Source organism: Ambystoma mexicanum, chromosome 10 (assembly GCF_040938575.1).
Source record: "Ambystoma mexicanum isolate Mex_15411 chromosome 10, UKY_AmexF1_1, whole genome shotgun sequence".
In the NCBI taxonomy this organism is placed as follows: Eukaryota; Metazoa; Chordata; class Amphibia; order Caudata; family Ambystomatidae; genus Ambystoma; species Ambystoma mexicanum.
The window spans coordinates 1,072,351,223-1,072,378,288 of NC_090932.1; the positions used below are offsets into that span (position 1 = coordinate 1,072,351,223).

The 27,066-nt window shown below is 50.2% G+C and overlaps 1 protein-coding gene and 1 pseudogene across 1 annotated transcript in view; one reads left to right on the plus strand and one right to left on the minus strand.

Annotated features, from left to right (window-relative positions):
* SLC23A2 (solute carrier family 23 member 2) overlaps positions 1 to 27,066 on the minus strand; it is a 1,453,080-nt gene that overhangs the window by 582,108 nt on the left and 843,906 nt on the right. The gene's annotated exons all lie outside the window — the stretch shown is intronic.
* On the plus strand, positions 18,383 to 19,087 carry LOC138492772 (cyclin-dependent kinase 2-associated protein 2 pseudogene; annotated as a pseudogene).

The window sequence follows — 27,066 nt, forward strand, 5'->3', positions numbered from 1 at the left end:
CAGACTTCTCTCAAGAAGAGTTAGGCAGTATACAGAGTATACACAATAGGGCTAAAAATAGAGTAGCACAAGCAAACACTGACCAGAGCTTTGGTATAAAAGTATATAATTATTTATTTAAAACACACTTGTAAAAATACACTGGCACTAATATGTCAAGCAAGTTCAAACACAGTCATATCATTGCACTGGATGAGAACTGGTAATTGGGGAAGCATCTGCACAGGCCCTCCAGCTAACTTGGTGAGGCGTTTAGGTGCTTTATCAACATCCTCTGCCTTGAAAAATGATTCATCCACCACAGTTATGCTGGCCTCAGTGTCCCTAATGGTGGTCGGTCAAAATACCGAAAATAAAATCTCGAACTGCAAAAATCTCGAATACAAAATTTCGAAAAAATTATATCGAATTATTTATTTATTTATATGTGTTTTTGGGGTCAGGTAAGTAAAAAAAAAGGGTTAAAATAAAAAAAAATAGAAAAAAGGGGGGTTGGGGGGAACCCCCCCATTTCGAGAAAAAAAAAGTCATAAAAAAAATTCGATATTTTTTTTCTTCGGTCTTTTGTTTTCGAGATTTTTGTTTTTGGTATTATCACTATAAACCGTCCCTAATGGCAGGAGTCTCCTGACCATTCACCTGGACACTGTCCTTATAATACCCTTTAGTATTATCTGGGATAGAATTATATACATCTAAATTCTGTTGTTCCCACAACCCCAGATACACTAAAGCAACACTGGCTGAGACTCCAATGGGTTCATCAGCCAGTAATAGAAAGTTTCCACTTGCCATTTGTACTTCCTCCTCTGGAGCGAAGGCTAAGGAGACAGTGTGGACCCCTGAAGGTTTACCCTTACATCTGGGATCCCCTTTCACATGGTCAGTTGAGCCACAAACATAGCATTTACCAAATGCTTTTTGGAATGGTGGCTTGTTCTGACCTCCTTCTGGTTTGGCACCAGAAGGTACACTAGCCTGATTCGGTTTCCCTTGTGGCTTACCCTTATTGTTTTGTTTGGGGCCCTCTTTGAGATTGGAATTATTAGAATTCTCTTGGGAGTCCTTTTTAGGCTGTTTCCCCTCATTATTTTTCTGAGTAGCCCCAGAGTCCTGGTGAGTAGCCCTGTTGGCAACCCACAAGTCAGCAGCCTTAGCTAGTTTTCTGGAATCTAATTCCTTTGAATCAGCCAAGTGCTGTCTAAGCTCAGGAGAGCAAGCATCATAAATTGACTCCAACATCACAAGATTCTTCATTCCCTCATAAGTGTTCACCCTGTAACCCTTAATCCATCCCTCTAAATTCTTCAAACTTTCACTCACCCAGGTAGCCCAAGGGGTACCATCATACTTTTTGAGGGTCCTAAACCTCTTAAGGTACTGAGAAGGGGTCTTCCCAAATCTAGCTATCAAAGCTAGCTTCACATATTCATAATCCATCTTATTCACCTCCCCCAATTCCATTACCACATCAGATGCAACAGGGGGGAGCCCAGAGAACAACCAGGGAAGTAACTCATTCCCTGAGATGTCCTGGAGCCCATGATTATACTCAAACATAGCCAACCAATCCGACACATCCAACTTAGGCTCATACATACCCACAATCTCTTTAGGCATCCGGGGTCTTTTGGGACTGGTACTCCTAGAGGATCCGGAGAGAGAAGCATTTTCAACAGACAATTTCTTCATCTCTAGCTCATGCTTGAGTTCCATTTCTCTGAGCCTTAGTTCTTGATTCAGTTCTTGGAGCCTTTGTTCTGCTTGAGCATTAAGTCTCTTAAACTCCAATTCAAGCTTCATTTTTTCTAGTTCAATACATTGAGGACTAAGTGTGGGACCTGGTAAAGGTCCAGTAGGTACAGCTGGTAGAGCAGACAGAGGCCCAGGGGGGACAATTACAACAGCCTCACCCTCCTCTTCTGACTCTGCCTCAAGATTACCAATACTTTGATCAATATCAATGTCATCACTGTTATCTACATTTTCTGGGAGAGTGGATCCCTCTGAACCATCACCCAGACTTTTGTTTGCTAACAATCTTTCTATTAGCTCCATTTTCTTGCCTTTAGTCAGGAGATTCTTATGCTTACAGAGAACTCTTAAACAATCAGCAGTTTTTGTAGCAAGGGACTCTTGACTATAACTTTTCCATAGTTGACAGGTTAGAAAATAAACTTTTTAGTGCTAAGCTTTGTGGTTAGTTGCACTAAGGTATCTAAAAGCACACTAAAATGTATACTCAATACAAATCCCACGCCTGCCACCAGTGTTAGGCAGAAACATGTGCAGTTCCCTTAGGGACCACTGCAAAAAGTTTAAGACTACAGGAGTAAGCAGTAAACCCAATTGGTAGCAGTCCGCACCACCCAGATTTACCTGGTAGCTGTGGCTGAGCAGTCAGACTTCTCTCAAGAAGAGTTAGGCAGTATATAGAGTATACACAATAGGGCTAAAAATACAGTAGCACAAGCAAGCACTGACCAGAGCTTTGGTATAAAAGTATATAATTATTTATTTAAAAACACACTGGCACCAATATGTCAAGCAAGTTCAAACACAGTCACTATAAGTATATACACCTCCCTAGTTAATTATTCAACAAGTCTAGGTTAAGACACCACTTATTTAGCAAAACAGAGGTGTGCGCATAACCGTAGATGGCACTCCAATAATTTGTTTAAAAAGGGAGCGAAAAGGCAGAATATGAAAATCACACAGTACCAACACTTTTAAGAAAGGCAGGGTCTAATGTAGAGCAAAATGTTCATAGGCCAGGCCCACTCTGGGAGAGAGCAAAGCAGAATGTGCCCAAGATCACACAGTGGAAATGCACTCAAAATCTTTGCAGAAAAGTCAAAAGAGGTTGGATCAAGTTAGAAAGGTAATGTTAGCAGGTCCGTGTTCACCCCAGGATAGAGAGTCAAGGATTTGCAGGACACCTTGGACAGTCTGTTGCAAGGGACACCAGGCGGGACAGTACCTGAAATGGTGAGAAAGCTCTAGCGGGGGCAGTTGTTCCTGGCAACGGGTGCAAGTCGGAGCTTTGTCCAGGGGAAGAGATGATCTCGGCGTGGAGGAAAGCTGGAGGTTGTTGCACGGCCAGGGAAGAAACCAGCCGCGGAGTTTCCCGATTAAAAGGTACGACCCTTTTATTCGCGGTAGTGTTGAAGCGTGGCTATCCAGCCGCCGGGGTGCTTGGCACGGGCGATTCGACCATGAGACGATCCGGGAAGGCGAAAAAAGGCAAACTGGTTGGTCCCACCAGCTCAAAGGGAAGAAGACTCTCCTGGAAGAAGATCTCCTGTGTCGTCGGGAAAGTGGCGAGTTTCGTACAGCAGGGCTCCACCGGTGGTGTCGTCGTCGTAGATGGCTCAGCTTCTCCTCTCTTCGGATTCTTTAGGTCCTGTGGCGACCTCTGAAATTCCAGTCCCCAAAGCCCTGCTTTTATGCAGCAAAACCCCCATTCATCAGCCTAGCTGTCACTCAAACATGCTAAGTGGTGAGCCGGGCCTCTCACCACTGGGACAATCACACAAGAGTGTGACTTGAGTTGCCAAGGCAACTGAGTCCAGGGTGCCTAATCCCCCTCCCACACATCCTGTTGACCCCAGACAGAGTGGCACCATTTGGAGGGCTTCTGTGGAGTAGCCCGGCAAAAAGTGGAACAAAGGGCTCGACTTGGGTTAGAGTTTCAGAGGCGAACACAAACGCCATTTTAAAACAGAGTCCCAGCAAAAAGACCCAACCAGGGAATAAATATTAAATAAATAACCCGGCGGTATCTTTAACATTGCACCAAAAAGTGGTGCGTTTAAAATGAATGGAAAATCCCATAGGAAATATTCTGGTGGAATATTTCGCGTGGTATCCACTGCCACCAGCCATACACTCGACAAGGGGGACTGGACAGTGCCCCCTTGGAAAACAGACCCAGGGCCAATCAAATTACCACTACCAGTACTTCTACAATATGATGGTTTGTACTGGTTCTGTTCACAATTTGAGACTAGTAAAGCCAATGGTGACTTTACATGCCCTGGGAGACAGTAGTTAGTCCCAGGGTATGGAGTCTATGTTTGGGGGTCACTATGACACCCCTGTGTTACTGCACTGAGGGTGCTGTGTAACACACATACCAAAAGCACATGAAGCCCTATGGAGTTAAAGACCCCATAGCCAATAAAACACATTACATAGTCAAAGGACACACTGAAATCATGTCCAAGAGTGGGAGGAAAAGAGTCTCACTCTTAGCAGGAGAAAAAAATAAACCCCAAAAATCCAGCAAAGCTGCTGGGGGACTCGCTAGGTTTGGGAAATTAGCCTTAACAGAGAATTCTCCCTAACACTCGCGCCCCCCCTCAGACTAAGGGACAGGAGGATTTAATCCACTCCTGGATGAATCTCATACCTTTGCGCGGTGTGGGCGGGAAGGCGTAAGCCTTCATGCCGTTCCACTGAAGTCGAAATGCGTCGCCCAGGGAGCTGGGCCCCTGTCTCTGCCAGGAGGCGAACTGAGGGCACTTCTTGTTGTGCCAGGTGGCAAAGAGATAAACCTGGTGTTACGCTCACCTGGTCTCTGCAGGGACGTTGGGCACGGTTGCAGCCCTCCCTGGAACCGACTCCCCTTGGTCAGGCTTCTTCCCTATTCCTGTGTTGTGGACTGCGCTTGTTGTTGGTACTGCCCCTGCGAGAATACGAGAGGCCGTGAGAATGCTGATATGGCTGTGGTTTCCCTCAAACCCTTCTTCCCAGAATGTGGTGAGCATGCACCTACTCATATAGTCTCACCTGTTTAATGATGATGGCAGGCTCTCCGTCCTGCTTCTCACTGCAGGGGCGCTTTTAGATAGACCGAGTTTATTCACTGGTCCATGTGCCTAGCAGCCCAGACCGGCTGTGGCTGAAACACTTCAAAAGGTAAGTATCCTTCGATAATGATTATTGTCCGTATTCTTTTGTAATGTCTTTTTCCTCGTTTATTGTCTGTATCTCTTGTAATGGCTTTCCTTTTTCCCCAATAGGTGATACGAGGCCCAGCGGAATTGCGGTGCAAGAAGCAAGCCCCAATGGAGAAAAAGAGTTCATGATGTCCCAATAGGTGGTAAGTTTGGTTCTTAGGTCAAGCGCGAAGATTGGTTTGAGCGCGACCTTAGCGTAATGTCTTCATCGTTTTGCTAACCTTGTTTGTCCTTTTCTCTTGCACGGATGGCCCGGCGAATTCAGGCTGGGATGCTGTTATCTGAAGATCTGCCGGCAGGTGAAGCAAGGATTCCTGGATCCGCGATGATGCTGACCGAAGATGGACTCCCGAGTAAGTGTAGAGGCTGGAAGTCGGGATCAGGTAAGGATGTGCTCCAATTGCGGTTGCCGCTGGAATCAGGTAAGGATGTGCTTCAGGCAATGGTTATTGCTGGAATCAGGTAAGATGCGCTTCAGGCGATGGTTATTGCTGGAATCAGGTAAGATGCGCTTCAGGCGGCAGTGAGTATTACGCGGCTACAAGCAGACTAACGCGAATCGCTTGCATGCAGGCGGGGGGAAAAGCTTAAATAGCCTGGTCCTGGCCACGCCCATTTGTTCCAATTTATGGCCCACCCTGCCACTCCCAGAAGATGCTGCACGTGCCGCCCAATGCATTCCTATTGCCACGCCCGACCTGGCCCGGGTGCAGAGATGGAGGAACGTTGATCATCTAGGATTGGGAGCCCCGCTCCTGGTTCCATGAGGCCGCGAAGTGCAGCTGAATCCTCCTCATCCTCAATCTCGTGTGTGGAACGGCTAATAAGACCGCTGCCAAGAGACCCAGAAGATGCTGGTACCACCATGTGAGGTCACCTCTCTGCAGAGAAAGTGGGTGGTAGCCCTCTTGATGGCCGAGATCTTGTCCTCCTACGGAAATACCTTCTCAGAGCACGTGTCCCAGATGAGGCCCAAGAATGTCAGAGTCTGCGTGGGGTGCAGCTGCGACTTCTTGAGATTGAGTAAGAAGCCCAGATCATGCAGTGTGTTCATAAGGGCATGCAAAGAGTGGTGAACAGCTTCCGGAGATATAGCCCTGACGAGCCAGTCGTCGAGGTATGGGTAGATGTGGAGGCCCTGCTCTCTGAGGAGGGCAGCCACCGTATTCATGAGGCTGGTAAAGACCCTGGGGCCGAGTTGAGGCCAAAAGGAAGAACCTTGTATTGGAAATGGTAGCCCATGATCCTGAACCATAGGAAAGAATGATGGGGCTGCCAAGTCGGGACATGTAGGTACGCGTCCTTCAGATCCAGAGCTCGCTGGGAGGCTGGGACTTCCTCCACTGCCTGGCTCTCTACGAGTGACTGGATCTCCGCCAGAAGAGTTGCTGTCCCAACTTGAAGGAGTGGAGGGGAGGAGGGAGGAGGCTGGGATGGGTAAGCGGCACCCCGTGGATACTACGGATAGAATCCAGGGGTCTGTGAAATTCTGGCACCAGAAATGGGCATCGAGAGCAAGTCTGCCCCCCACTGGAGACACGTGGACCCGAAGGGGGGTGTCATGCCTTCTTTCCCTCTGAGGCTGAACATGGCGGAGGGGGGACTGAAAAAAGCCCTTACTACCCGCCTCCCTTTTTCTCCAGCATGGGGTCTGGCATGGATTCACATGCTCATGAATATTCCCCGTCGTCAGGCTGGGAATCCTCGGTAAAGAAAAAACCAGTATCAGTTTCGTTTCTGATCTGTCTTTCGTAGTAATAACCAATCACTGGTCTCTGCGTCATACTGACCACAGCCAATGACTGCCCTCTACCTAAGCACCGCCTCTGGCAGCCATCTTCAGATTTTTACCGCACGTTCATGTGTTGGGATCCTCGTGCTATTGCTCTCGAGCGTTAGTGCTATTTTTTCACGTTTTTTTCTCAAAAACTTCATTTTTTCGGTCAAAAGAGCCTCAAGCTCCACCGACTCTCTATCCGATCAACGGGGACCCGTGTCGGATTCGTCTGCGCCCCTCAAGGGTGAATATTCGTTGAGCTACGCTTTTGGAGGACTCCAGAAGTTTCTCAGGCCCAGTCATGGCCCAGGAGAAGGGAAGCTCGACGCCCGGAAAGCTGTTCAGGGTCTGCCCTGGATGCCAGCTTCAGAACGTCTTCAAGGAGGACGAACACTCCTTTTGTCTCTACTGCCTACATGAGGACAAGACGCACGTGAAGAAGGACTGTGCGTTTTGCGGCAACATGTCGGAGCGGACCATGAAGGACCGCCATCAACGTCTCGCCAACTGGCTAGAAGGGAAGAGCCCGTCCGGCGAGAAGAAGAAGAAGAAAACCGAGCGGTCTTCTAAGACCTTTGAGGACGCCCCGGCGACGGGGGTCCAACATAAGGCCAAGCACCGCGAGTCCGCTGGCACCGGGAGCGCCGAACGGTCGGGCTCTACGGGCGCCAGGCAGGGCGCACCCTCCCCGGCACCATCAACCACGAGCCAACGCTCTGGGTCGGGTAAGAGGAAGGCCGAGCACCCGGCGAAGCTCCTGGAGAGGCCCCGGTCGAGCTCCAAGGCGGAGGGGGAGCGAGGCGGTGTCCCCCCCCTCAAGGATAAGGCGGTGAGCGCACCTAAGGTGGTGAAGGCCTTAATCCATCCGGCCAAGCCCTCTATCGAAACTGTCGCGGCGGCCCTGGCTCAGCCTGTGCAGGCTACACCAGTGGTGGCGACCTCGGGGCTCAGAGTCTCCCTGCCACCTCGGAGGGAGTCCTCTTTTGTGCCCATCGATAGGACCCCCGTGAAATCCCCCGAGGGGAAGAGAAAGGGGGGGCAGGGCGTCGTCGTAGATTCGGCTTCAACCTCGGAGGAGGAACTGGTCGAGGTCTTAAGCCACGGCCTCGGCGTGGAAGAAGACCGGCCCGTCGGGATGGATCCCGACGCAGGTGACAATGACATCGTCGAGGGTACCGACGGGGCCCCTGATCGCCCGTCGGATTCCCCTCTGCCAGCACCGCAAGACAACTTGGCGGCCATTTTGTTGGCTATACAGTCCTTATGCTCAGAGATAAGGACGAGACTACCGTTGCCGACGGAGGAACCTCTCCCGTCGGGGGACCCAGGACCGGGACCTTCTGGTGTTCCCCCTACTAAGAAAAGAAGGATCCACCCTCCACCTCCTTTTCAGCCGTCGCGCCCCGTCCAGCCCTCCTCCCCGTCCACCTGAGGGGATGATACGGGGACTGACACGGCAGCGACGGGTACGGACGACGAGGTATACGACGAGGATGTACCGTCGTCGCCTCCCACCAGGGCTTCTCCGCCCGACGAGATTGGATCGTTCCACTCCATTATCACCAGGGCATCCGAGCTTTTTCAACTCTGCCCTGAGGAGAAGAAGAAGGAAGGTTTCCTTTATCAGCGGCGCGAGGCCAAGAGGAAGACGGTCCTCTCAGTGCCTCTATTGGACGACATTTGGGATGAGGGCCTCACCCTCCTCAAGAACCCTTCCACGACGCCAGCTAGAAGAGACCGGTACGAGAAGAAGTACCGGGTCCCGGACATGGCCCCCCTGTGCCTCCGGGTGCAGCCTACCCCGGACTCCGTCGTCTCCGCGGCGGCCAGGAAGAAAGCGGGGGGGGGGTGCAGCCTCCACATCGACTTCCCCACCGGACGGTGAGGGAAAGAAATTGGACGCTATGGGACGCAGAGTCATCTCGTCGGCAGCGACGACGATTAAAGCGGCCAACGCCTTGGCTATCGTGGCCCGCTACGACAGGGAGCTCTGGTACAAACTGGCTCCCCTGCTGGACTTCCTGCCGGACAACAAGAGGACAGAGGCCCTGGAGATCCTGCAAGAAGGTGAGGTGGCTTCGGACCACGCCATTACCGTTGCGACGGACATCGCCGATACTGGGTTCCGCCAGTTGGGCAAGGGCGTTTGCCTTAGGCGGCGTGGATGGCTCAAGGCTACGGACTTCCGTCAAGACGTTCAGACCAGAGTCCTGGACATGCCCCTCGATGGGAACAACCTGTTCGGGAAAACAGTGGACGATTCCCTTCAGGCCATTAAAGCGGACACTGAGACGGCCCGGGGCCCTGGGAGTTCTGCAACAACAACGGACGCCCTTTCGGAGCAGCGGAGGCAAGGGCGCCTCCAAAGGTTCCGGCGGCGGTTTCTCCACCTACCGTCAAGCGGCCTGCTCGTCATCTCAGGAGGCCTACAGAGGACGAGGCCAGTCTGGCAGACCCCGCCGTCGTCGCCAAGGAGGTCAAGGCGGCAAAGCCTCGTCGAAGCAGGATTGAACCGGCCGTGGGGTCGGGCCCCCACCGAAGCACCCCGGTGGGAGGCCGGCTGGCGAGCTTCGTCAGCATGTGGGAGTCCATCTCCACAGACCGTTGGGTGCTGGACGCCTTGGCCCGGGGCCACGCGTTCGAGTTCCAGAGAAGGTGCCCGCGCGTCCCCCCCATGGCCAGGAAAGAACTTCACGTCCCTCAACTTCTCCTGGAGGTAAAAGCGATGCTCAGGAAGGGCGCCATCGAACTCGTCCCAAAGAGGCTTCGGGGCTCCGGAGTCTACTCGAGATACTTCCTCGTGAAGAAGAAGACGGGGGGATGGCGCCCCATCCTGGACCTGCGGCGTCTGAACAAGTTCATCAAGGCGCAGAAGTTCCGGATGGTCACCCTCCAGCACGTCCTGGGTCAGCTGGAGGAAGGAGACTTCCTGTCGTCGTTGGATTTGGAGGATGCCTACTTCCATATCCCCATCCTAAAGGGGCACCGAAAATTCCTCAGGTTTGTGGTCCAAGGGCGTCATTACCAGTTCAAAGCCCTCCCCTTCGGACTACGGTCGGCACCCAGGGTATTCACCAAGTGCCTCGCACCGGTGGCGGCGCAGCTGCGCCGCGAGGGGGTCCACGTCTACCCCTACCTGGACGACTGGCTCATCCGAGCCAAGACGAGGGAGCTCGCCGTGGTTCACACGGCAAGGACCGTCCAACTTCTCACAGACCTGGGATTCTCCGTGAACTACGCCAAATCCCACCTGGTACCCGCGCAAGACGCTCTGTTTCTGGGAGCGAGGCTCAACACAGTGTCTCTTCTGGCCTCCCCGTCGGAGGAGAGGACCAGGACCATCCTGGGCAAGGTGCAGCGGATGTTGGTGGCCGACGCGGCCAAGGTGAGGTCCATCAAGTCCCTCCTCGGAATGATGTCTTCCTGCATCTACCTCATTCCCATGTGCAGGCTCCGGATGCGCCCGTTGCAGGAGTTCCTGGACGCGCGTTGGATCCAAACGACGTGCAGCTTCGAGGAAAGGATCACACTCGACGAGAGTTTCCGACGAGCGATCCGGTGGTGGGGCACCCGCGCGCATCTGACGGCGGGCTTGGACTTCCAGACCCCAGCCCACCAGGAGACAGTGACCACGGATGCCTCCCTGGAAGGGTGGGGAGCACACACCGAAAATCTGCACGCAAGAGGCCTTTGGCTCCCGACGGAGAAATCCCTACATATCAACGTCCTGGAGCTCCGTGCAGTGTTTTGGGCCCTCAGGTCCTTCCTTCCGTCCCTCAAGGGCAAGGTGGTGAGGATCTTCACCGACAACACCACCACCATGTTTTACATCAGGAAACAGGGCGGAACCAGGTCCCCAGCACTGTCCAAGGAGGCGCAGGACCTGTGGCATTGGGCCATCGCCCAAAGGATTTTTCTGGTGCCGTTTCATCTAGCAGGGATAAAAAACACCATCGCCGACTCACTCAGCAGGGAGCTGCGCTCGTGCCACGAGTGGGAGCTACGGCAGGATCTAGTGGATCGCCTCTTCCGACGGTGGGGCACACCCCAGATCGACCTGTTCGCGACGGCGACGAACTCCAAGTGCCGGAGGTTCGCCAGCAGGTTTCCCCAGGCGAGGAGCATGGGCGATGCTTTCTCGTTCCCCTGGGAGGGCCTGTTCCTCTACGCGTTCCCTCCCTTGCCACTGCTAATCCGGCTCGTCAACCAGCTCAAGAGGTCACGGTGCAGGATGATCCTTGTCGCACCTGTGTGGCCGAGGCAGATATGGTTCCCGGACCTTCTGGACTTGTCAGCGTCCCCGCCAATCAAGCTGCCGGTGGACGCGGATCTACTCTCCAGAGAAGGAGGCGCCATCCTCCACCACGACCCGAAATCGCTGAACTTGCAGGCCTGGCTCCTGCAGCGCTAGAGTTTGGAGGATACGACATACCGGCCGACTGCAGAGAGGTTCTTGCAAAGGCCAGGGCGTCCTCGACTCTTAAATGCTACGGACACAAATGGAAGAGGTTCTCTGTCTGGTGCCACGCACAGAAGATTAACCCTCTACGGATTACGGCCCCCCAAGTACTGCCGTACCTGCTGACGCTGGCCAAAGCTGGACTGGCACACGCGTCCATCAAGATTCATCTTGCTGCGATCTCCCGATACACCAGAACCACAGGGCGGACGTCCTTGTGGTCTCATCGTCTCGTGAAAGAGTTCATGAAGGGACTGTTCAGATCGTTCCCGCCGGTGAAGGCTCCGGCCCCGGCGTGGGAGCTCAACGTGGTGCTGACCAAGCTCATGGGACCTCCGTTCGAGCCTCTGCACTCGTCCCCGTTGAAGTTTCTGTCGTGGAAAACAGCGTTTCTTGTGGCCATCACCTCCGCACGACGGGTGGGAGAGATCCAGGCCCTTTCCTGCAAGGCCCCGTACTTGACTTTTCACGACACGAGGGTAGTGCTCAGGACGCACCCCTCCTTCATGCCCAAGGTACCGTCGGACTTCCATCTCAACGAACCCTTGGTGTTGCCTGTGTTCTTCCCGTCGCCTTCGTCGCCGTCTGAGAGGACTTTGCACTCGCTGGATGTGGCTAGAGCGCTGAAGTTCTACGTAGACCGCACGAAGTGTTTTCGGAAGACGTCACAACTCTTTGTGAACTTTGGACCTGTCAATCAGGGGAAGGCTCTCTCGAAGGCTTCCATTTCCAGATGGCTCTCTGGCTGTATCATGTACTGTCACCGGTTGGCAAACCGACCGCTGCCTGGCCGTCCGAGAGCCCACTCCACCAGAGCGATCGCAGCTACCACGGCGTTCCTATCTGGTGTGCCCCTGCTGGACATATGCAGGGCTGCTACGTGGAGGTCGACGCACACCTTCACGAAATTCTACTGCGTCGACCGGGATTCCAGGGAGGAGTCCAGGGTCGGCCAAGCAGTGCTGCGCAACCTGTTCGCCTGAGGTGAGCCTGGTGAGGAGGTAAGGTGCTTAATGTTGAGTTTGATGTAATGCTTAATGTTGAGCCTTTGCCACCTCCCGTGGTTGTGCATGTGTGTACTGCTATATATTCTTTATTCATGAGCATGTGAATCCATGCCAGACCCCATGCTGGAGAAGGAACAAGTTACTTACCTGTAACTGTTGTTCTCCAGCATGGGTCTGGCATGGATTCACATGCGAACCCTCCCGCCTACCCCTCTGCGGCTCTTCACTTGGTCATACTGCCACTTCACGTGCTTCCAAATCTGAAGATGGCTGCCAGAGGCGGTGCTTAGGTAGAGGGCAGTCATTGGCTGTGGTCAGTATGACGCAGAGACCAGTGATTGGTTATTACTACGAAAGACAGATCAGAAATGAAACTGATACTGGTTTTTTCTTTACCGAGGATTCCCAGCCTGACGACGGGGAATATTCATGAGCATGTGAATCCATGCCAGACCCATGCTGGAGAACAACAGTTACAGGTAAGTAACTTGTACCTTGTTGTTTGCGCCGGTTCTGAGATGGCGAGCGGTCCAGCTGCCTGGATCTCCGTTCCTGGAAACCACGGAACCCTCCAAACATACGCCCCCTGTCGGAGCGCTCCTGTGACTGGGTGTAAGACTTGGGGGTGGTCTTTGTCAGGATGGATAACGACTTGGCTGTTCGTGAGCTGTTTTTCTTTTTGTCCAGTTCTTCGTCTGTGGTGGAGTGGAAGAGGTCCCCCCCTCGATTGGTAGATCTAATATGCGTTCCTGGACGTCCGGGTTGAATTCTGTGGGCCGGCCCCAGACCGTCCTTCTCATGTCTGTGGCGATAAAGATAGCACGGCCAGAGGTGTCAATATGGGCCATGGTGGATTCCACGAGGTCATGAGCCACCAGCTTGGCCTCTGCCAGCCCCGCCTTAAAACGCGATTGGCTCTGCGTGCGAGTTCTGGGAGGAAGTCCGCAATTTCCCGCCATAACCTCTGGTTAGCTGCTGGCAGCATGGCATCGGCTTGACGAAGGTACAGGAACGCGTTGGAATAGAGTTTCTTTCCGTACGCCTCCAAGATGATCTCCTTGCCTAGTAGAGCCACAGAGGAGGCGGCTGAGGCTTGGACTATAGTGATGCTGCAGGGATCACTCAAGAGTGTGGCTGAGGATGGGCCGAGAGCAAGAGTGTATCCCCCTCCATCTGCCTGTACTTGGCGTCCAGGCGTTGACTGACCGGCTGGGCCGAGGGGGGCTTAAGCCAACCATTCTTGGCCAAGGAGACTACATCGGTCTGCAGAGGAATCCCTCTTTTGGCAGAGGGGCGTCCTGTGAGGACTTCAGCCAGAACCCCCTCTGCCGGCTGCTTGACCTCAGGCTGGGGGAGGCCCAGGTATTCCGCCAGGCAGCAACACGTTTGTGGAAGGCCCTGGGTGAGGATGGCATGTCTGGATGATCCTCCTCCTCCTCCTCGTCGTCCTCCTCCTCCTCCTCCTCCTCCTCCTCCTGGGGCACCAGGACCGCAGCCAGGGGCTGAGGAGGCTGGTACGGAACCGCCTGAGGGGTCAGCTGGGGAGCCGGGACCAGCGGCTGCACCGGTGCCGTCGGTGGAGGCGCTTGTGGTGCCGCTAGCATAGTCGGGAGGACTTCCCTGATGGCGTCCTTGAGGATAACCTCCATCCGGGGTGACTTCATGAGCTCAAAGAACCTCTCGCAGAACCCCTCTTCACTGGTCTGAGAGGGGGTAGGGAGTACTGACTGGGTAGCCGGAGGCTGCTGGAGCCGCTGCATACCCTGCCTGTATGGACGCAGTGGGAAGCTGCCCTGCGCTTAAGAAGGATAGGCTGTCGGCCACGTACCTGGCTGAGGCCCGTGCCACCTCAACACTCGTTCTTCGCCGAACTCCTGGAATGGCGTCGGACGGGTGCCTCCGTCTGGCGCAGAAGCCATCTTGTCGAGCTGCATGCCACATGCCTGCCACGTGTTGCTCGGCTCACTGGGCCCAGCCTCCTCCAGGACTCTTGTAGGTGGATCACAAGGCCTACCCTGCTCCTCTGGTCTAGGCCCGGTAGGTGTGACACCCTCAACCCGGGGGTCGGTAGAGCTGCGTTTAGGCTCCCCCTCAGACGTATTGCCGGTACTAGGGCGTAGCCCCTCTGCCATATTGCCTGTACAAATGCGGAGCCCCTCGGATGACGATCGGTACAAGAACCTTCCTGTCCCTCAACACTGCCACTGGGAGGATTCGAGGATCCCTAGGCCCGAGGGTCAGTAGCTGAAGCAGCCTCGGTGCACGTACTGGTACAAGGACCTGAACGGTCCCTCCCACGCTGGAGAGTCCTTGGAAAGGAGTCTCCTTTGCTGGGTGCGATAGAAAATAGCGGCCCCGTACTTGGCTTGGGCCTGGCTCGCTGTTTGACAAAGTTCTCTGAGGTCCTCTGGAGACAACTTCTGGAAGAGCTCCCTCCACCTGGCTATTCTGTTCTTCAGGGCTTTCGACGACAGCAAGTCACACGCTGAACAAGCTTGCCAACCATGGTCTGGGCCAAGGCAACGTAGGCAGGGGGCGTGGGGTTCTGAAGTTGGGAAGAGCCTGTTGCAGGATGGACACCTGCTGAACGCTGTGGAAGTCGACATGCGCTGGGGAGGAGTGTGGCGCCCGAGGACCGAGTACCTGAATGACAAAAAAGACAAAGAGAAGAAGTATCCACATGTGGAATTACATGGCTGAAGCCAAGCCCAGGAGCACCGCTGAATTCGGCGCAGAAAAAGGGAGTGAGGTGTGGCGCCGGAGGGCGAAGTCAGGGTAGTGCATGCTCCCTGGGCCGCACCCCAGCGCGCCTTTAAATTTAAAGGGGAAGAAGACTTTTCTCTGGTGAAAAAGGTTCTGTCTCCCGTCCCTTGGAAGGGACGTCCATGCAGTATGGAGGAAAGGGGAACGGGACATAAGATTATGGGAGCTGCCCAAAAATGAATCCAAATGAGTTTGAGGTTGGTTACTTATTCTTGTAGTGATTTTTACCTTGAAAGAATAAAGGACCTCTCAGCAGACACTGGAGCGTCCCAAGGAAAAGGCCATAGACCACATGGCAGCCTTTAGGTCAGCTAGGAATTAGGTCTTTGAATGAAAAGGTGCAGTTTGTTACATTTCCTGCAGCACCAGAAATGTTTTCACGTTTCCGCTATGCTCAGATCTCAGTGACAGGGTCTGATGGCAGTACCTTTGAGTTCAATGAGAAGTGGTGCCTAGAAGGCAAGTCACAGCTTGACTAAGACTTCCTGAACTTTTTTTGTCTTTTGCTGCTTCTGCAACCTTGGTTTGGTTTCAGGTCATGGTGCTTAAGGTGACAACTCACACCAGAGCTTGGGAGACCAAGAAAGGGTCCCCCCGGCCCTTACCCAAATGGACCACAGTATACAACTTTGTGATCTGCTCTCAGAGTCTTTATTGCTTTACACAAATTGAGTCATTGGCATCATGATTCCTGCACAAGCACGGATGGCCACAATGAAGTGGAAACAATATAAATCGGCTGTTTGCAATGTCTGCAAGGCTTGAACCCTAAGAGTCTTCTGAGGGAGGAAGGACACAATGCCCCAGATCCAGTTTTGGTAAAACAGAGTACCAAGTCCCTGGAACAGTGTCTGCAGAACAGAAAAACAGGAACAAAGCATTTGAATGTTCATATATGTACCAGTGACGTAACCTTCACTGGTGCTGAGGATAGCAATACTCGGATGGAAATGGAGTTGTGCTTGTTAGGCAGAAACCTGTGCAGTTCCCTCTGGGACCACTGCAAAAGATTTAGGACTACAGGTGTTTGGCAGTAAATCCACTTGGTAGCAGTCTGTACCACACAGATTCACTTGGTAGCTGTGGCTGAGCAGTCAGACTTCCCTCAAGAAGAGTTAGGCAGTATACAGAGTATTCACAATAGGTCACGAGAACACAATAGAACAAGTAAACACTGACCAGGGCTTGGTGTAAAGGAGATATCATTATTTATTTAAAACCACATCTAGAAAAACACACAGGCACTAATAGTAAGCAATTCAAAAACACGGTCACTAAAAGATATACACTCCCTTAAAAGAATATTAGACAAGTTTTAAGTAAAGCCCCACTTATTTTCAGACAGCGGTGAGCGCTTAACTTAGATGGCACTCTAATAATTTGTTTTAAAAAGGGAGAGAAAAGCAGAGAATAAATTGAAACAGATCCCAACACTTTTTCACAAACACAACGAGAGAGGAAGGCAAAGTAACACCATGAATTCAGAGTCAGTAGGCCGGATCCGCTTAAGAGGATCAAAACGAAATGGGTCCAAGGTCACACGGTTGCAGTGCACAAAAGTCTTGTAACGGTTCAAAAAGGAGTTGGATCAAAGAAAGGGACCAGTTAGAGGGTCAAGGCGGCCAGCCCAGTCCAGAAGGTTAAGGGGTTATTATTACCTTGTAGCAATCTTTAGAAAGGGAGGCCTGGCGGACACGGTACCTTACAGTGGTGAGAACACTCCAGCAGTGGCAGTTGTTCCTGGCAGCGAATGCAAGTCGGTGTTTCGTCCGGGGAAGAGAGGATCTCGTCGGGGAGGAAGACAGGAGTCCGTTGGACTGCCAGGGAAGAAACCAGCCACGGAGTTTCTCAGGTACAAGGAGCGGTCTGTTGATTTGCAGTTCAGTGGTAAGTGGCTATCCGGCTGCCGGGGTGCTTGGCACGGGCAGTTCGACCACAAACCGGTCTGGGGTGAGAAAAGAAGAAGGTAAACTGGTTGTGCCCACCAGTCAGGGGAAGAAGCCTCTCCAGCCGGGACATCTTCTCTGTCGTCGGGAAGTGGTGAGTCGGTTCCGCAGGGCTCCACCGGTGGTGTCGTCGTGGTAGGTCGGCTCAGCTTCTCCCTCGTTGGATTCTCAGGTCCTGTAGCGACTTCTGAAGTTCCAGTCCCCAAAGCCCTGCTTTTATGCAGCATACCCCCATTCACTCAGCCTAGCTGTCAATCAAACATGCTAAGTGGTGAGCCGGCTGGCTCACCACTTGGGCTAATCACACAAGAGTGTGACTTGAGTTACCAAGGTAACTCAGTCCAGGGTGCCTAAACCCCCTCCCACACCCCCTGTGGTACCCAGACAGAGTGGCACCACTTTTGGAGGCTTCTGTGGAGAAGCCCGCCAAAATGTGGAAAAAAGGGCTCGACTTGGGTTGGAGTCAAAGAAGAGAAAACAAATGCCATTTTAGAATCGAGTCCTGGCAAAAAATACCAACCGGCGAATTAATATTAAATAAATAAACCGGCGGTATGTTCGAGGCTATGAGAATTAAATCATTAAAGTTGGTAGCCTCGAACAATGGGAAAATCCCATAGGGAAATATTCGCGGTCGAATATAAAAAGTAGTATCCACTGTCACCAGCCAAAACTCGATCAGGGGGGACGGAGACGTGCCCCCTTGACTAACAGACCCCGGGGCAATCGAATTGCCCCAACCAGTACGTCCACAATATGATGGTTTGTACTTGTTTCTGTTAATAATTTGGGATTAGTAAAGCCAATGGTGACTTTACATGCCCTGGGAGACAGTAGTCAGTCCCAGGGTATGGAGTCTATGGTGGGAGGTCACTATGACACCCCTGTGTTACGGCACGGAGGGTGCTGTGTAACACACATAGTAAAAACACATGAGACCCTATGTAGTAAAGGACCCCATAGCCCATAAAACACATTAACAGTCAAAGGAACACCATAAATCATGTCCAAGAGTGGGAGAAAAAGTGTCTCACTCTTGGCAGGAGAAAAAAACAAACTGCAGAAATCCAGCAAAGCTGCTGGGGGACTCACTAGGTTAGGAAATTCAGCCTAAAGAGAGAATTCTCCCTAACAGTGGTTACGCCCGCTGGTGGGTTTTCAAAGATCTTCAGATTCAGACTGTCTTAAAAGAGGAATTATCTATGGAAGGTAGGCACCCACTACAAGAATAGATATAGGCGGATAATCAGTGTATTTTAATTTGTGTCGATTTGGTTGGAATATTCAGTGTTAAAAGGATGGAGTTCAAGGTTTATAACAGTTCAAAAGAAAGTCATAACCTTGTGCTGGATGGCCAGAGGTGAAGCTGTACATACCTATATGGAAAGTAGGATAGTGTGTTCCGGAACGACGTGTTTGTTACACTTCATGTGTCTATAATGCTGTATCTGTGCCTGGTCCTCTGCATTACGGAAGGTGAGGAGACCAGGATCTGAGACACCAGCTCTTTGAGTGGAAATGTCAAAGCAGGGTACTGATGATTTACCACTGCAATAATTAAGGAACATATTTTTCAGCATAATATCTGGTCAAGGAGGGGATTGACCAACCTATGACAGTAAAAAAAGGAGTTAATTTAAAGAGTGGATGCTGACTGGGTTTAGAAATTTGGTGGAACCTTTTTATTCCCTAAAATTGGCAATCAAAGAAGAGAGGCTGGAGCTAGCAGCGGAGGGGCCGATTTGCCTCCCACTTTAATAGAGACCCTGAAATGTCCTATTAACCCATCGCCTCAGCACCAACCACGGCCACGACGACTGCCACTACAGGAACCAACAGGAACTCCAGACCCGGGACATCCGTCCCTCCAGTTTCCAGTGTAAATGTGCCTTCACTCTCTGGGTCTTTAGGTGGGACTTTTAATCCCATTCGCCCACTCTTCAGTGACTTCGGAACACAGTCTATGGGGTACATTCATGCAATGAAGCCGCCTGGATCTCAGGTGTCCCAGAGCATGTACTCTGATCTGCTCTCTGTAATTAATGATGGGCAAAGAAATTCGACCAACATATGCTGGCAGCAAAACAGTGCGATGGAGAGTTTAAAGAGGTATTATTCATGGCAGACCGTTGGTGCGAGAATGTCTGGCTGAGTGCAATGCTTGCACGTAACATAGAGCTCTGGATTTAGTGTTTGGAATTCCTGGAGCACCAGTCAGTGAAAATCCACAGACCGGCACCCAAAGATTGACACACCCTCCCACCTTTTTACTTTGTCACCAAAGCCAGATGGCTGAATACCAATCCTGCACCACACAACTTAACTGTGTCCCGCTGCATTCCCCTCTACGATGTCCATAAGGCCCATGAAATACATCACCCTCTCAATCATTTGAACAGATGGAATTTGTTATTTTGGTAACTAACAAAGGTTTGAAAGGTTTAATGCAGTATCCAAATGTTTTGCACACCAGTGGTGAAAAGCTCGCATCTATTCCGAGTTGTGGATTCGGATGACAGCACACTGAGTTTGCAATTAGCACTCAGGAAATATGATGGCAACAGTTACACTTGAGAGACAGAGCCTCATTTGATCCATGAACACGAATAGATGAAGTGAGGAAAGAAGATACTGGACATTATGGTTTTGCTGAGCACAATGTTTGTATGGCAAAGAATGTGTATTTGGGTACAAAATGACTAGGCTGAAGATCAGTGGGCGATGAGGTTCAAGTGCGTTTAGGAGTGAGACTGCAGAGACATACAGGGGACAGCATATTTCTTAGTTGGAAAAACAGTGAAGGGAATAAAATACTGGTGGTTGAAGACTAGAAATGGGGAAACTAGTGAAGGGCACAAAAGGTGCAGAGAACGTGATAGGGCCGCTGACCACATAAGCTGTTAAGAACATTAACAAAACATTTGTCTCAAGAGGTACAGAGGGCTGAACAGAGCACTTGCTTTATGAGTCACAAAAGGGTCACAGAGCACTTGAATAGTGTGGCAGCATGGAATGGTAAAGTGATTGTTAAAGACTTTTTTTTATAGCCTAAACCAAACCTACCTATCCTTAACTGAAGGTGGTTTCCCTACCTCAAACAATCAAAAACGTGGGCAGTCAGGAAGTCTGTGTAGTCAAAATCAAAAATTCACTGTCCTAGTCCAAACTTGCCTTCTATCCCCACCACTTACACAGAAATCTTAAAGGGATGGTCTAGTAAACATTTTTATTTTAAAAATAGATAGGCCACATAAAAAAAATATACTAGCATCCTCCGTTTTAAAACTTCCTATGTAAAATTTTGAGCTTTTCAAGCTCAAAATTCGAAAAAGCAAGCACAGAGGCGCAGCCATTTTGTGAAATGGAGGCCCTCCTGTGCTGGCTTTTGCTTTTGCGGCACTAATGTAGGAAAAGCCAGCCAGCTGTAGTAAACAAAGTCTACCGCTGGGTGGCTTTCCCTTCATTAGTGCCGGGACTCGGAGGACGCAGACCGGAGACCAGAGCAGGAAAGCTGCAGCTGAATATCGGTAAGTGCGATTTATTTATTTTTTACAAAAAATAAGAACTAGCTGTGTTTTTTTTCCTAAGTTTTCCGGGCTGGAGGAGCCCGGGAAACTTAGAAATAAAACCGCAGCTTTAAAAACGTATTTATGTTTGCGGTCGCTTTTGAAATAGTGCTTATTTTTTGTAAAAAAAATAAATAGCACTTACCGAGATTCAGCTGCAGCTTTCCTGCTCTGGTCTCCGGTCCGCGTCCTCCGAGTCCCGGCACTAATGAAGGGAAAACCACCCAGCGGTAGACTTTGTTTACTACAGCTGGCTGGCTTTTCCTACATTAGTGCCGCAAAAGCAAAAGCCAGCACAGGAGGGCCTCCATTTCACAAAATGGCTGCGCCTCTGTGCTTGCTTTTTTCGAATTTTGAGCTTGAATAGCTCAAAATTTTACATAGGAAGTTTTAAAACGGAGGATACTAGTATTTTTTTTTTAATGTGGCCTATCTATATTTTAAATAAAACATTTTACTAGACCATCCCTTTAATCTACGAACGAGTTCTTTCTAAAAACCCAGTAGAATGACTCCCTATTCCTGGGCATGAGTCTCTCAAGGTGCAGTGTTCTCAAGCTCAGGAAATGTTCCAAGGTTCTAAAACAAGGTTCCCAAGTTCACAACAAAAAGAAACAAAGTTCCACAATTTCCAGGTGGGGCTAGGAGAATGACTCCCTTCTCTAGTGTGCTCCCAAGTTCTTTGTAAGCCTCTTCCAGGCTACCTTATCTTCAACTTCTTTACCAAATCTTGTAGTTCCCTCCAAGTGTTTGCTTGCCTCTCTACTTTATCTACCTTGCCTAACTGGGATGAGGAAGAAGCTTGTAGATTTGTCATTGGTCTATTGAGGCCAGTATCTCTCGTACCGAGTTGGAGCAGACTGCTACTACTACTCTTTTATGAAAGACGTGTGTCCCGTTAGTTTCAAAGGGACACTGACTCTTGGCATGATCCTTTGTCTTGCGCACTGTCGTATGTAGTCAAAGGTAACCTGTGTCTCTCAGGAACGTGCCCTGGAGGCAAGCAGTTTCCAGGCTGTACACCAGGAGAATACTGTTCTCGCCAATGATGCCCTCAGAGACGCATGGGTCCAGGAGTTAAATTCTCAAGGATGGCTTCCAAAGGATACGCGTTTTTGAGGTTTAGAGGCAAGTTTTCTTTAGCACCCGCCCCCGGTTCAAAGTAAGTCTCTTTTGTATATGCTTCTAGTTTCACTTACATATCCCATAGCTCCCTCCCCGACTTTCTCCCGTTCCTAGTTCTGGGCAGGGGAAAGTTTACCTGGTTCTGCCTGGGGCCGTTCCGTGATGTTTGCTTCTTTCTTCTTTCGATTGGGCATGCTTAGCTTCGCAGCCCTCGGGTACAGGCAGTTCACGCACTCTGTGCTGACTCGACTGCCCTGCCCTTCAAGGTAGAGTATTGTTCGCACTTTTCGCTGTTTCTCGTGTAATCACATACACGGGTCCGCGATAGGCCAGTGCTGGAGGTTTCAGAGTCGTTCCCGGACTTCACGGTTCACCCACCACAGGTCACGCTACCACCACCCTTCCACTTGGTATCAATTATGCCGGCTCTCGATCAGCTATCAAAATCCTCTCTGGCTGCCCAACGTCAGTCTTTTCCACTTCACTCAACCTTTCCTCTATAGATTCACCTTCTTAGCACCAGGTCTCCCTCTACCGGGCTTGTAGGGAACTGGACCGGTTTCGTCTTTACTCCATCTCTCGTTCGCCCTCCGGTTTCCACCTTCTACTACTACTAGTAGCACTGAAGAGTCCTGCCGACTTCCAAGACACACTTGCCACATACTACTACTACGGCTACTGACATTCCCAACGCGCTTGTGTGTTCCAACCATGTCTATGTCTATGTGTATGTGTTTGTTGAGCGCCAAAGCCCTTGGGCATCAGGGCGCTACATAAAGACTAAAACGGGGCAGTTTGGACAGGACAGAAAAAGAGCTGATGAGGCCAAGCCTAAGCAAATAGTCTAGTTTTCAGATTTTTCCTAAAGGCAAGCTTTTTCCCCACCATGCAAGCCATTCACTTCGGCCTCCTTCTCTGGACTCTCTCGGCCTCTTGTTCGATTACGAACAGACACAGTCCTTATTTGCTGTTTGGTTTAAATACTGGGGCATGCCCCTGCGTAATGTCAGTTTGATTGACAACAGCTGGTCGAGCACTCTTCCTACTGGAGTGTAATGTGCTCGGGAGCTTCTACAGTAACACATGGTTTCAGACTGGATCATCTGTAGAGAAGGTTGGGTTGTTATTACCCCGTAAGGTCAGGAGTTAAAAGGGCTGTCTGCTGAGCTCACGTCTTTATCTCCAGGAGAAGAGTCCTTCCCCAGGAGGTCTTCCCACATTTTGCCACCCCTAGGGGGACTATTGGTTAGCAGCCGCACCACCCTAGGCTCATGGAAAGGGGATTCCCTCTGGAGAGAAATGATGGCATCTGGAGGTTTGTCACAATAGGTAAAAGAAAAACCTGCAAAAAGAGGTGCAGGGAAGCAGAGTTGAGCACTTGCCGCATGACGTACTTACAGTCGACAAAGAGTACTCTTCAGAAGATAGGCAGCGAAGCAGAGAGGAGCACTTGACACATGAAGTGCAGAACAGGTGAGATTAGCACTTATCACGAGTGGTACTGAGACATCAAGACACATCTTTGTTAAGTGCAGAAACACACCTGTGAAGTGAAGAGGCGTTGAAAGTCTTGAAGCTCTATGAGGTGCTTATGAGTCTGGGGAATAAACGTTCAGCCTAAAGACTAAACACATTAACCACAAGAAGGTGGCCTGACATGAACTAGAAGATACACAAGACCATCTGCTGTACTTGAGACACACATTTGGGCGCATTACTCTTTTTTAAAATTGCCCAAAAAAGGCATCTCAATATATCTAGTCACTATTTTGGCCCCAAATTATTTCAGCTATTCGGCTGATACCCCGTGGTGAAATTAGATTGTATCTCCCAATCATTCAAAAGGGATTGGTAAGAGGATTTTAGAATGTGTGCGCGCGTTTAGGCCAGAACAAAGGTAGGTAGGGGTGGTTAAGCCCCTTCTACCAACCCATGGAGAACCGGCTTATGGATGGGTGCTGTGATGGGTAGTCGGAAGAGTATGTGAGCGAAAGAGACTGATTAAGTGTCTAACTAGACCACATTTTTATCATGGGACTTAGCTGCATTATAGTGGCAAAGGTGATGCGTTATAAGAGATCAAGTGGCGGATGATTGCAGATGTATGCAGGTGGTTGGCCGTACTTTGGGAGGGATACAGCGATTCTCAATTGGGATGGAGTGTGATACATACCTATGAGTCATGACTGATTACTTGTTTCGATGACAGAGTGCAGATCCTGCCAAGAGGTTCTACGGGACTCCTTTGTGTGCGTGCTGTGTACTTTCTTCGAGTCTCCTCATGTGACTCATCAATGCCCCTACCTACCCGTCAGGGGGTGAATTTGACCTGAGAGACGGATTAAGTCAGTCAACACGCAGATGAAGAGCCAGGTCTTGAGTGCCTTACGGAAGGCGAGGTGATCCTCTATATGGCAGATGCAAAGAGGGCTAGAGTTCCATATTGTTGGTGCTTGGACGGAGAAGGAGGATCCCCCACATTCTGGTCGATTTGGCAGAAGGAATGACAAGGAGGAGAGCTGAGCCTGATCTCCTTTTTCAGTTGTGTCTGTAGGGGTGAGCTTTTTTTTTTTTTTTTTAAGATATTCTGGGCCTGAGTTGTGCAGAGCATGTACGTGATGCACATAGCCTTGAAGGTGGACCGTCGCCTGACAGGGAGCCAGTTCAAGCCACGGAGGGAGGGTGTGATGTGCTCTCTAGGGCCGGGGATCAGGAGGAGCCTTGCTGCAGTGTTATGGACCCATCGCAGTTTTCAGATTTGAGATGCAGGGGCTCCCCGGTATAGGGTGTAGGCATAGTCTAGGCGAGAGAAGACTATGTTCGTGACTGCAGCGACTCCAAGGGTAGGTGAGGTAGGGGAAGATGCGCAAGAGTATCCGTAAGTGTAGATAGCAGGATTCTGGCACAGATGTGATGTGATGGTGTCAGATCTGCATCCATGTTGCATTCAATGTCCTTTATTGTGTTGGAGGTGGGGGTGGTTTGGAGGAACGAACAGGGCAGAATTCCCACAGGTCATGATTTCAGTTTTTCTGGCATTGAGAAGGTGGTGGTTAGCCGTCATCCAGTGGTCGATTTCTGTGAGGTATGAAGCAAGGATGGGGGAGGGGTTGGAGGTTCCCTTTGGGATCTTGAGGATGAGCTGGGTGTCATATGCTTAGTTGTAGCAAGACAGGCCGTTTGAACAGATAAGAGCAGGGAGGGCGCTCAGGTAGCGGTTGAAGAGCAGGGATGATAGCGAGGCGCCTGGTACTCTGTTGGTGACAGGGCGCAGAGTCAAGAAGAAGGGAGGCATGCATGTAATTTAGGATCTGTTGGAGAGGAAGGATGATATCCCTGATGCCGAGGGAGTGGAGTGAGCCTGTGAGGGTGCAGTAGTCAATGGTGTCAAAAGCGGCTGAGTGGTTGAGAAAGATAAGTGTGGCACAACCTTCGGGGTCCAAGGTTCTTTTGAGATCATCCCAGATGGACACTAGAATGATTCAGCTCCTCGTAAGGGTCTGAAGCGGGACTGGGTGGGGCCAAGGAGGAGGTTAGATTCACTGAAAAGGCATAACAGGATGTAGGCTGTCTGGTCAAATTGTTTGGCTGTGAAACAGTTGTTTGAGATAGGTCTGTAGTTGGCCGGTAGAAGTGGATCAAGGGAGGGTTTTTTGAGCCAGGGTTTGATGTGGGATGTCTTGAAAACTGCTGGGAATGTGCTCGAAGTGAGGGATGTGTTAGTGTAAGATCTTGCCATGCTGCCGGCACAGGTTGAGGAAAGTATATCTTTTAGGAGAGAAGGAGGGCAGGGATCTCCAGGAGACCATGAGGGATGGCGGAAAGCTAGTAGCTAAAGGAAAACCGGATGGTACAGAAGGTAGAGAAGAGTGGTGTGGGATATTTTAACGCATCCAAATGTGCCCCACTGCCTCAATTTCCAAATGGGGAAAGAAACAGCCAAAACATGGATTTCATTAATCCTTGTGTGCAGAAACATCTGCCAAACTGTGCATGGGTCACACTCACCAAAGGCTGCGCACCCCTGCCACACAGTCAAAGTTGGGGTGACAACAGAAATCTCACTGCAGGAGAATGCCAGTGGGTGCTGCTACAGTTAACATGAAGCAAGGCCACAGAATTGGGCGAAAAAACAAAAATGCCTTTTAAAATGCACCAGTGCTGTTTTGGCGCTAGATCCATTGATTGTCCAGTGAACCATTGAAATTAAAAGAAGTACAGATCATCCAGTTTGGCCAGAGAAGCCGGGCCTCATTGACTGACAGCAGCGAAGAAATGTATCTTATGAAAAACCAGCTCAATAACATTTGGTTCCATTTCCAGGGAAAAATGTAGCTAAAAATGGTAACATGTAACAAATTCAGCTGTGCAGAGAGAACCCCAAGCAAAGGCTGGATACTTCTCCAAACTGAAAAACAAATCCCAGCACTCAAGGACAGAATAATGCTGAGTTAAATGTGTGTGTGCTACATAAGAAAATTGGATGTAAAAGACTCAGTTTTAAGGTGTTTTTCCATGAGGAAAGTGCAAAAATCACCTGATTTAAAAGTATGTTTTTGTACGAAGGCCTTATTCTTAAATTTCAAAATCTACCTATAAACTATGTTCAAGTTATATATCGTAATGAAAGCTGTAGGTAATTCTTTTAAGTCTAAACCCAGTCTTGAATTAATCAAATATTTAATTCTGAGCTGACAGCTTCAGCCTGGGAATGGGTAACACCTTTCTGCTACAGGAAGGCTTAATTGAGGCTGGACGTTCTCGCATATTTAGAACAATTACCTCATCAGATTTTCGTCTCTGCCCCAGCCAAGGACAATGGCAGGCTGAGCACTGATCACTTTAGGGGAGGGGCGGGAGCTTCCCTCTCAAGGAAGAGGATACCCCACCCTGATCAAAGGAATTTTACAGCTGTTGCCAGTTGAATGAAAGTAAAAGAAAAAGTGACAAGAACTTTTGGTGTTTAAATGCCTATTTGAGATTACGTTTTGAAACTCTTTAACTTTGCAACATGAAGGAGGACAAATCTAAAAACTGGTAGTTGTAAATATAATTGTATGACCTTTCTTTGAAGACTTGAGTGAACCCTGTACTGCATAAGGAACCAAAAAAAACACCAAAACACTGATTGCACCACAACTATTAATGCTGCAAGTCTAATATTGTATACCCGTGTTCTAGTGGGGATTGCACAGATATGTTCTGAATTAGGAATTGTTAGGCCAAACCTTTATGATTAAAATTAACAAAATTCCACAGAATGACAAAACCAGCTCTCACTGAGATGGGAATTGAATGTATAGATAACCCATCAAATATGTAATGCATGTGTCCGATTTTATTAGAGGGCATACTTATACAAATGCCAATTTGTGGGAAAGTTAAATTGTGGTTCAAATCAATGTGGGAGTTCCCAAATCACATAAAATAGGACAGCTCTTTCTGACTTTCAACCAGAA